At 37.1% G+C, this 11,679-nt stretch overlaps 1 pseudogene; it reads right to left on the minus strand.

The window, feature by feature from the left end:
* Positions 1–10,344: 10,344 nt before the first annotated feature.
* Positions 10,345–11,275, minus strand: LOC119538005 (annotated as a pseudogene).
* Between the last annotated feature and the right edge of the window lie 404 nt (positions 11,276–11,679).

The following is an 11,679-nucleotide window of genomic DNA, read 5'->3' on the forward strand; positions in this document are numbered from 1 at the left end:
CGTCTTGGACTATGAACCTCACAAGCAGTCATCCAATGTATCTGTATATGAAAGTGTAAATTAATTTCTTTCAAAACATATGCTAAATTTAAACTCCAGATGTATCTTGTTAATGCAAAAAATGCCAATTATGCCTACATATCCGGAAGAAGAGAAAAGAAAGCCTTGCTGCTAGACCTGAAAAGGGCTTCTCTGACTCCTCAGATTTGCAGTAGCTGCATTTAAAGATGCTTCACCCAGAACCTCCCTTCTGTGCTAGCTTGGCATATCTTGCTCTAAGTGATCCATGAGCTTTGCTGAGAATAAAATCATACTAACTATGAAGGCATTACCTACACAAACTGTGAAATAATGGTCTGTATAAGACATTAATTGTTGGTGTTCGATCTGATGAACCAAACTGGTATGGGTTAGTGGATTATGTAACCCAACCTCATTTTACAAGCTGCAAAACGAGGTACAGATAACAAAAATTACTTACCCATTGGGTTCACCTTGAATTTTTCCTATTTATTATAATGTATTTGTGCTGACTTGGATATATTATGTCCCTCAAAAGCTACATTGTAATCCAATATTGTTGGATATTTGAATAGGTTGTTTCCGTGGAGATGTGACTCACCCAACTGTAGGTGAAACATTTTGATTGAACTATTTTCATGGAGGTGTGGACCCCACCCATTCACAGTGGGTCTTACTTAAATCACTGGAGTCCTATAATAGGGCTCACAGACAGAAGAAGCTCAGGCAGCTGAGAGACATTTTGGAGAAAGCCATTTTGAAACACAACCTGGAGCAAAGGACCAGCAGACGCTAGCCATGTGCCTTCCCAGCTGACAGACGTGTTCTGGATGCCATCAGCCTTCTTCAGTGAAGGTATCCTCTTGTTGATGCCTTAGTTTGGATATTTTATGGCCTTAGAGTTGTAAATTTGTAACCAAATAAACCCCCTTTATAAAATCCAATCCATTTCTGGTATTTTGCATAACAGCAGCTCTAGCAAACTGGAACGGTTGTCACTATTTTATTTAACTCTCAATTAGACAAAATGTTATGGGACATTTACTGTATATTAAGGCACATGATAAACATTAGATACACAAAAAGAACAGACTAAGTCTGCTTTCACAGGGTTCAGGATCTGAGTGGGGAGAAAGATGAATGTAGTAATGTATATGGGAAAAGTGTATTTGGTGCCCAAGGAGAGAGCCATTCCTAGTTTTAACTTGGAAATAGATTGGAAGATTCAAAACACTATAAACATCTGTATTTTAAAAACGTTGAAAGTTTTAAATTTTTAATAAAATATCTAAGGTAAATATTTTTCAATTGAAATTTTTATTAAAATAATTATAGATTTCACATAAATTTATAAGAACACAGAGAGATCCTTTGTGTACCTTGCCCAGTTTCCCTCAGTAGTAACATTTTGCAAAACTATGCTGTATCACAGCCAGCGTATTGATGTTGATACAAGCTGCAGATCTTAGTCAGACTTCCCAATTTTACATATATATATCTGTGTTTGTGTTGGGAGTGATGGGGGTGGAAGGGAGGGATGGTGAGTGTGTATATGTATTAAATTCTTGACAATTTAACACCTGTGTAGGTTTGTGTATCCACCATCAGAGTTAAGATATCAAACAGTTCCACAACACAAGGATCTCTCCTATAATGCTTTTCTTTTTTTAACTAATATATAAATATTCACCACTGCAGAAAGCTGTCAACTATTAGAATTTTATTTTTTAGAGGGTTATATAAGTCAACTTAAGCAAAGTTTGTTTGATATTTTTTTATTTACATGTTTTACATTCTCTTTGTTCCCTTTTAGGGAGAGTGGAATTTGCCCAACATGAGTTCACTCATTTATCTGTTCAATAAATAATAGGTACCAAGTGGCTACTGTGGGCTATGCACTATGGTGCAATAATTAAGCAGACATAGACACTAATTTCAAGGAGCTTTTAGATCCCATATAAAAGAAACATGGAAAGGGTGCCTAAGAAGGGGAATTAGAAAATTAGGCAAATCATTAAGGACCTTGTCTACAACACTAGGAAGATGAGTTTTAATATTGTAAGCTTAGGAGAGTTATTGAAATGGAGGACAATAGTAAAAAAAAATTGTATGAGAAATTGAAGTTTATGGAGAAGTTAAGTACACTTTGGAAACTTTAGACAGTTGTGATAGAACTCAGCAAGACAGAAAAGTGATAGGGGTATGTTCTTTGGGTAGAATAAAAAATCTAACTTTGGAAAAGTTTGGATTAAGTACTTGTGGAAGTTTCAGGTAAAATTATTTGTTGGCTGTGTAGTTTAGGAGATAAGGCAGCTAAACCCTACAAAGTTAAGCAAGCAAGAGGACTTTACGTATCACTTTGCGCTGGCTGTTAAACATCCATTTTCTAAACATGGAGAAGGAAACTTCTATTCAATGAGTAGCAAAAATCATTTGCTACAATGAGTAGCCAGATCAGGAAGGAAAAGTCACCACCCTTCCTATATTTCCCAAATAAGCCCAAGGATGGTAGGTTTTCAGGAGATTTATACAAATCCGTTACTGAACCTTTTTAAAGAATTATTTCTCACAGTAACACACAAAGTCCTTTATAGAGATTGTACATTTAAAGAGGCCCAGAGACAGCACTTGTGAAAGAAGCTACTCCTCTGTGACATGTTCCTGGGAGAAACCAGGGGACGAAATGATACATACTCTTGCTTTTCCAGTTCCCTAATGCTATAAAACCACTCCACCATGGAGATGAGCTCTAAATAGCATCAAGGAAACATCTGAAGGAATTAGAAGGAAATGGGATGTCAAAAGCATTAATTTTTAAAAAGAAAGAGGCAGCTAGAGGGACTGGGGGATGAGGATGCCTACAGGAGGCACAGAAACATATAACTTCTATGTGTAAGTACATGTTAAAGAAATGGGAAGGAAAGGTGAGATGGATTTATCTTAATAATGAAAGAAATTTTTGTTGGCTGATTTTATGTATTGCACTGATAGAAGATAAATACTTTAAGAGGTGGGTTTCTGAAGTGAAACTTGTTAGGGACAGACTCAAATTATAAAATTATAGGCTTAAATGCTTGTATTATAAAAGAAGAGGTTTAAATTCAATGATTTTAAACTGCCCTCAAGAAGTTGGAAAAAGAGAAATTTATACACAAAATAAGTAGAATGAAGGAAATAATACAGATATGAGCAAAACAATAGACAAAGTCAAAATGTACACTAGCACTAGTTCTTTGAACAATCAATAAATTAATAAACCTCTAGCAGAATGATCAAGAAAAAGAGAATACTACCAATATCAGAAATAACAAAATAATATCACTACAGGTGTTACAGACATGAAAGGACATTAAAGGAATATGATAGACAATTTTATACTAATAAAATTGAGGATTTAGATGAAATAGGCAAATTTATTGAAAGATACAATTACAAAAAATGACTCAAAAAAGGACGTGAATAGTCATATGTTAATTTAAAAATTGAGATAGTAATTAAAAATCCCAAAACAAACAACTAAGAACAAAAAAAATCCTGACAGTTTTACTGTTGAGTTCTATTCAAACATTTAAAGAATAAATAACTGGCAATCCTCACAAAGTCTTTCAGAAGGAGATAACAGAAAAAGATAATACACAAAAACACAGAACACTATTCCTCATGAATACAGATATAAAAATCCTTAGTAAAATATTAATAAAGTGAACCTAACAGTACATGAAAAGTATAATACACCAAAAAAAATGAATTTTAGCCCTGGAAAGCAAGTTGGGTTAACTTTCAAAAAATAAACAAATTTTTAACATATTATGAGATAAAAGAGAAAATCCATATAATAAACTGTAGGAGAAAAAAAACAGATTTTAACATCGATTCTTGATTATATCCTCAGAAAATGAGAGAGAGAGAGAGAAGAGAGGAGAGAGAGAGAAACTTCCTCAATTTGTTAAGGGCATCTACAAACAAAACCTACAACTAAAATCATACTTAATAGACATGTTCCTTAATGTTAGGAAAAAGACAGAGAATATCCACTCTTACCACTTTTATTTAGTGTTGTACTTGAATTCCCAGCCAATACAATAATACAAGAAAAACAGACAAAAGATAAAAATTGGAAGAAAACACAGTTGTATTCATAAAGGATATATTTCTGTATGTAGAAAATCCTAAGGAACCTAAATAAAATTTACTAGAACTAATAGTTGAAGCTAACAAGTCATGGGATACTGATGATATACAAAAGGCAATTGTACTTTTCTATGACATCTACAATAGAAAATGCAATTAAAATATTTCCAATGGCCAAAAAACATGAAATGCTAAGAAATAAATTGAACAAAATAAATGGAGTATCTGTGCACTGCAAATAACAGTAGAAATATTATACACCAAATTTCCACTCATGGAATTAAAAGACTCAAAACACAGTATGATTTAACTATAAAATGTGAATTTGGGGCAAACCCAAACTTGGTAATATTCATACTATACACGTGGGTTATTCTGAGTTATGTGGCTGGAGCAGGCTTTGTTATCTGCACACATAATTTTCTTTACCTTCAGATGGTGATTTACTCTACTACCTAATCTGAGTTAGATGCCATGTGGCTCACCATGGCATCTTATATATACTATTCCTACAGTCTAAAATCCATCTGCTTACTTCACATTTCCCATTATTAGATTCTCGGTTCAAGAAACACAAAATTGTCTTGAAGCTCTGTATCTTTCATGTCTGAAATAGAGTAGCTGCTTAGTTAAGTTGTTGAAGGAAATATAGCTTTGATTAATTAATTGAGGGAGCATGGCTGAACTGATGAATGACTATCAGCTTGGGATCATTTAAAAATTGCCCTATTCATTCAGTATTTGAGCCAGAATTTTCCTATGTTTTAGCTATTTACTTGCCATAAGTTAAGATCCATTTCACCTACTAGTTAACTCAGATACATTTTGAAAATAACCATACAATATTTTAGAAATAGAGGTTAACAAGCATTACATTTACAAGAGTAATAATGAGCCTCTGTGGATAACATCTCAGTGCAGTACTCCAGAGCTGCTATTTCAAGGAGAAATGAGAATAGATCAAAAGCTGATAAAAAGTGATGAAAGAGTTGCCCAGGCTTCATCATCCCTTTATGGAATGCAAACATCAATTCTGATTCTTTTACTCTTTTTAATTTTCTCCTTTTGAAAGCAGTGCTGATAGCTCCCAGAACATAATATTGATACCATGAAGTATTTACAAAATGAGGTTGTCCCAATTATTATGTGATAGTGTGAGTAAATGATTCATTATAGAAGCCTTAAAATTACTCATCATTTCTCTGTATTTTCCAGAGCTTTTACTAATGTTTCGTGTCATCCTGTCTCCCTCATCTCCCTTGTTTATCTCTTCTCTTGCCCCCTTTTCAATTCCATGGAGAAGAAATGCATGAGGAAGGGTTATGAGCAAACCCTTTGAGTCTCAGACCCCTTAGACCCCTCTTTTGGGAGGACAGTGATGGGACATAAGGAAGGAGACAAATAAGGGAGCTAGAGAGGGAAAAACAGTTATGATTTAGACATGGAATTGGATATAACAGCTTTATCTTCAGATGTAAGTATCCAGCAAACTAATATTATTAGGGGTGGGATGATTGTCAGATTTCTGAACAACATTGGGAGTTGGTTCCTCTTTAACTAACAGCTTCCATCCACAGGCTCCCCACAGTTTCACAGCCAGTTAGGTCACCACTTAAGTCAATACAGGCCACTTAACACCTTCTGCTATGAATCTTCCCCTCAAATTCCTCATAAAACAGATAGCAGCATTCTGAAACATCTGAACTAAAAATACTCAGCACATTTCTCTTTGTATTCTTCGTGACGTGTTTTGTCTTTTTTATTACTATGTTTAAGTCATTTTTTACTTGATCAGATTGTGTCATTTTAGTAAGGATTTCGTTAGTTTTTGGTTTTAAAATCCAGACTATTGTCTAATATGAGATAGCTTTATTTTAACTGGCATGTTGTTTGCACACAAAAATTTAGAAAATACAGCAAAATGCAATGCAGGCAGAGATTTTTAAAATGCACTAAGACAAGTAAAAACATTCCCTCATAGAACAATGATCTGTTTTACAGCAAACAAAAACCTTGCTTTGAAACTTACACAGTGAGACTCTACATAATGGCATGAAAATACCCATTTTTTTCTGAAAATTTTTTTCATTCATGAGTATTTTCAAGTTTTCTACTGTACACATTTCTTAAAACATACCAGCAGCAACTGAAAAAATTGCCAAATTTGATACACATGTGTTATCTACCTCGGTAACAAAAGTATGTGGCAAAACATATACCACCCATAAGCTTTACAATAGCTTCTGTTTAGCCAGCATTTATTATGGTAAACTACTCTCAAGATTCATTCACTTTATAAATGTTCTGGTATGCATTCTTTATAGTGAAGTGTTAATACATCACATCTTATTTAGCAAATCAGTATATTTTTTATATTTAATTATAGAAAGTTAACTTAGTTTTTGAAATTTATTTGCAAATACACTTTTTCCATTTGCACTATGGTTTGTTGCCTACCTAGCTGAATATAAATCAGCTTATTCTAAGTAGTCAATATACTTAATTTTACTTAAGTGTTCGTTTTAAATAAAGTGCTCACTGTATAAGAATTTGTATTTGGAGGTGGTTGATCTATCTACAAGAAAAATTAGGAATTACTTTATTATGAAATGCTCCTAGAAGTCTTAACTGTGTTTATCTTTTAAAACAAACTGTAATGTTAGACTTGTGTGCATGGAAGTGATTAAGGTACATCATTATTGTAGTTTAAAAGTTGTGATAAGACATATTTTGTTTTTACTGTATGATCTATTTCCTATCCCAAGGCAAGCATAAATAAATTAGGTTAAATGTAGTATGTGAAAAAAAATTATTAGGGATGGAACCAAGAGTAGGAACTTCATGGCTAGACAGTCATCTATTTAGAAGTGATATTTAAATTATGAGTGTGAATCAGAAGCTGGGTACCTCAAAAGTAAGGAAATTGGGTCTGAAGGGGCTTCAGTAGCCTAGAGAGCCATCTAAAGAAAACAGACCAAGATTCCTAAAGGTAAATTACTGTAACATAAGACAGTATTTTTCCTTGAGGAGCCCACAGCTCACTATGAAGACATAAAGTAAGGAGATGGGATGAGGCAGTTTAATGAAGGATGAAGAGGTGTGGGAGGGCCTCAGGTTTAGAATCTAAATCAGGGAGGTAAGAGTGCAGAAGGTGAATTAACGTTCTATGGAAAAACATAATTTAAAAATACTAAATTTGGTATAAATATGTCAAATGTATGTAATTACCCAAAAATCTGATTTATTTCAATGATTATTGATATATTAATCTTGCCCTGCTCACCCAAACACCTACAAGTTTCCTGATATTTTAGTGATACCAATGTAATGTAGAGGTTAACGACATGGGCTTTGGTATCAGATAGTCTGGGATTAAACCTTGACATTATTCCTTACTATGTGACTTTGGGTAAGTAATGTAAACTTCCTCAGTTTTCTCATGTCTTATAATAACAGTACCTGTCTGTTCCAATGTGCTGATGCTGCCAGAATGCAAAATACCAGCAATGGATTGGCTTTTGTAAAGCAGGTTTATTTGGTTACAAATTTACAGTCCTTAGGCCATAAAACTGTCCAAACTGAGGTCAACAAAAGGATACCTCTTCCCAGTTGAGTTTCAAAATGGCTTTCTCCAAAATGTCTTGAGGGGGGTGTGGGGGGAGTTTCCTGTCTTAGCTCCTCTCTCTCAGCTCCTCCTCTGCATTCTTGCTTCTTTCTACCAGGACATTTCTCTAAGCAAAAGATCCTCTCCTAGCTTCTCCAGAGCAAACTTCGGCTTCATCTCTTAGCTTAGCATCTCCAAACATCCTTCTGTCCGCCTCTCCAAGCATCTCCAAGCATCAGCAAGCATCTCAGTCCGTGTCAGCTCTTAGCTTCTCTTTTAAATACTCCAGTGAACTAATTCAGACCCACACTGAGTGGGCAGGATCCACACCTCCAAGGAAATAATTTAATCAGAGTTCTCATTCACAGTTGAGTGGTTCACATCTCCACGGAAACATTCAATCAAAAAGTTCCACCCTTACAAAAGACAAATAAAAATGCCCCCACAGGATTGCATTAAAGAATATGGCTTTTCTGGGGGACACAATATAGCCAAACACTTTATAGGGATAATCCTTGTAAAGCATCTCGCATATTACAAGCTCAATAAATGCTTACTGCTTTGCCCTCTGAATTGATGGAATTATTAATTTCAGTATGATTGCAATGTTATATATTTTGTTTTAAGTTCCTTGAAAATTATAAATATGGAAATATCTAACTGACTGAATAATGAATCAGAAGAATAACACACTGTCAATAATCATGTCAATTACTACAGTAATTTATTACTGATTTATAGAAAGCTTAATTTCTGCATTTCAAAAATAGCACGTAAATGCTGGGGAATAATTGAAATAATTTGGAAAGGGAAAGATACTCTGAATCAGGGTATCTGGCTTGTGATCCCAACTTTTAATTAATAAACATTTATTAAGAATTTACTATGAATCAGCATCTTAACTTCCATTAACTCATTTAGTACCCACAACATTTTGAGAAGTGTTCTTTTTCAGATGTGGAAATTGTAGTAGAGAACATAAAATGATTGCTAAACTTATTTGACTGGACATTGGTTTTCTTTTGCATACAATTCTAGCATTTCATTCATTATCTGTGTATGTCCACAACTGGCTATGTAAGTATGTATTAAGTTTTTAGGATCTTATTGAGTAAGTTCATCTTTACATCTTATTTTATAATTTGTAAAAGCAAACATGTTGAAAATCATTATAAGTTAATTATATTTTCATTTTTCTATTTTTTAAATAAGAAACATCAGTGTCCCCAGCTTATAATGTGGAGCCTTCCTGCCTCACAGCAGATTGCAGCTCAGTACAGCTGCATTTCAACATGCAAAGATGGTGAGAGGGAGCTGTCTGCACTGCATGACCAGCCACCAGCATATATCATAAAAGGATCAGAATAGCACTTCTCTGTGCTGAAGATGGGAATCTGGTCAGTGTGATGGAGACTAGAGTACCTACTCTTAACTTTATCCTGATCCCATCATCAAACCTAAGTAACATGCAAGTCTCTTGCAAGGTGGTGATTGTTCCCAGTTACTGAAAGGAGCACATCAGTGCCAGAGCTGATCTTGACCATCCTGGCTAGAGAGACAAGAGGCTGCTCAGAAGTGTATTAGTCAGGGTTCTCCAGGGAAACAGAACCAACAAGAGAGATTTGTGAACATAAGATTTTATAAAAGTATCTCATGCAGCTGTGAGGATGCACAAGTCCAAATTCTGTAGGGCAGGATGCATGAGTCCAAATTCCATGGAGCAGGCAGCAAACTGACAACTCCAATGAAGGTGTTGGATGCACTCCTCACAAGATGCTGGCTAGCGAAGAAGCAGCGAAGGTTTCCTCTTTCTCCCTTAAAAGTCTTCAACTGATTGGATTAAATCCAGCTGATCCAATTCTGTCATTGAGGAAGATATGCCCTTCATTGATGTGATCAGTCACAGGTGCGGTCGATGATGATGATTTAATAAACCACACTTCTGGTTTATTAATCAGCCACAAATGTCCTTGCAGTAATGGTTAGGCCAGTGCTTGCTTGACCAGACACCTGGACCATCACCTGGCCAAATTGACACATGAACCTAACCACCACAAGAAGTTTAGAACTTTTTCAATGTAGAAGCATTAATGGGACCAAGATGTCCTAGGGAAGAGGGTTTGCACTTTGGGATCTCAAACATGCAACCAAAGAAAGAGGAGAAAGGCAGTTACACATGTGCAGGCTGGAAAGAGTCACCTCTGGCAAGTGTTGCTATTCTTGTACAGAATCCCCATGACTGTAAATTTCCAAGTTCATGTACACAAGAAATAAACACGGAAGCATATTATCAATTTAGAGATATGAATAATTCAACCCTATGTATCTGACACCAGATTTTCAAAATATTTTAACATAAAATTATGAAACATTGCAGAGAAATCAGTTGATAGGCCAGAATATAACCATGTTATTGTAAATGAAAATCTAATTGTGATTTTAAAATTCCTTGAAAATTCTGTGACAAATATTCCTCATAGGTAGTATTTAATATTTAACACAGGACTATACATGGAATAAATCTCCTGTTGATGACTAAATTATATTACTAAATAGGAAAAAATGAGCATATTTACATTCTAGAGTTATTAGCTCTGAGAATATGTTGCTTTGTCTTTAAGCTTCAACAGAGCTTTCTTCACTTCCTTGTTCCTCAGGGTGTACACAAGCGGGTTCAGAAGAGGTGTCAGTACAGTGTAGAAAACTGCCACTACCCGGTCCACAGCATCCTTGGAGCCTGGCCTCAGGTAAATGAAACACAGGACCAAAGAAACACAGGACCACGATGCAGTGGGAAGTGCAGGTCTGAAAGGCTCTGCGTCTCCCCTCCGCGGTGCGGATCTGCAGGATGCAGCAGCCAATGCACGCGTAGGACAGCGCTATGAGCAGAAAGCAGCCCGAGGCCACCACCCCGATGCTGACAAGGATCACCATCTCGTTGGCTGAGGTGTCCGCACAGGCCAGCTGGAGGACGGGCGGCGCGTCGCAGAAGTAATGCTGGATGCGGTGGGGCCCGCAGTAGGGCAAGCGGAAGGTCAAGGCCGTCTGGACCCCGGAGTGCAGGGCGCCGCTGAGCCAAGTGCCGGCGGCCAGGCGGGCGCACGTTCTCGCGCTCATCAGGCCCGAGTGCCTGAGCGGGTGGCTGATGGCCAGGTAGCGGTCATAGGCCATGACGGTGTAGAGGAAGCACTCGGTGCTCCCCAGGAAGTGGAAGGAATAGAGCTGCGCCGCGCAGCCGCCGAGGGAGACGGCCCCGCCTCCTGGGGAGCCGAGGGTCATGAGCATGGTGGGCGCAGTGACGGTGGAGAGCCACATGTCGATGAAGGACAGGTTGGCCAGGAAGTAGTACATGGGGGTGTGGAGGTGGGAATCCACCCGGATCACCAGCAGGATGAGGAGGTTCCCCACCACCGTGAGTATGTAAACCAGCAGGAAGACCCCCAGGAGGGCGGTGTCCAGCGCGGGGGCGTGAGGAATGCCCATGAGGACGAACGTGGTCACGAGGCTCATATTCTTCATTTCTTCTCACCCTTGGTCTCTCTCCTATGGAAATATAAATCACCCAACATTTAATTGAAAACTGAGAACGTGTTTCTACATGGCAACTGCATCATCCATGATGCGTAATTCTAGGGTTAAACTGGACTGTACTTGTTAACAACCTTCTTTGGTTGAGGTAATGGAATAAGTGCAACCTCTCTCTCTCTCTCCTGTCTCTCTCTCTCTCTCTCTCACACACACACACCATACAGAGAGAGAGAGAGAGAGAGAGAGAGAGAGAGAGACAGAGAGAGAGACAGAGAGACCCAGTGTATTAGTTTTCTCTTGCCATGTAAGAAATGACCATAAACTAATTCACAAACTAAGTGACTTAAAACCATGCCAATTTATTACCTCACAGTTTCTGTAGGTCAGATTGGCTG

This window comes from Choloepus didactylus, chromosome 6 (assembly GCF_015220235.1).
Source record: "Choloepus didactylus isolate mChoDid1 chromosome 6, mChoDid1.pri, whole genome shotgun sequence".
NCBI classification, from domain to species: domain Eukaryota; kingdom Metazoa; phylum Chordata; class Mammalia; order Pilosa; family Megalonychidae; genus Choloepus; species Choloepus didactylus.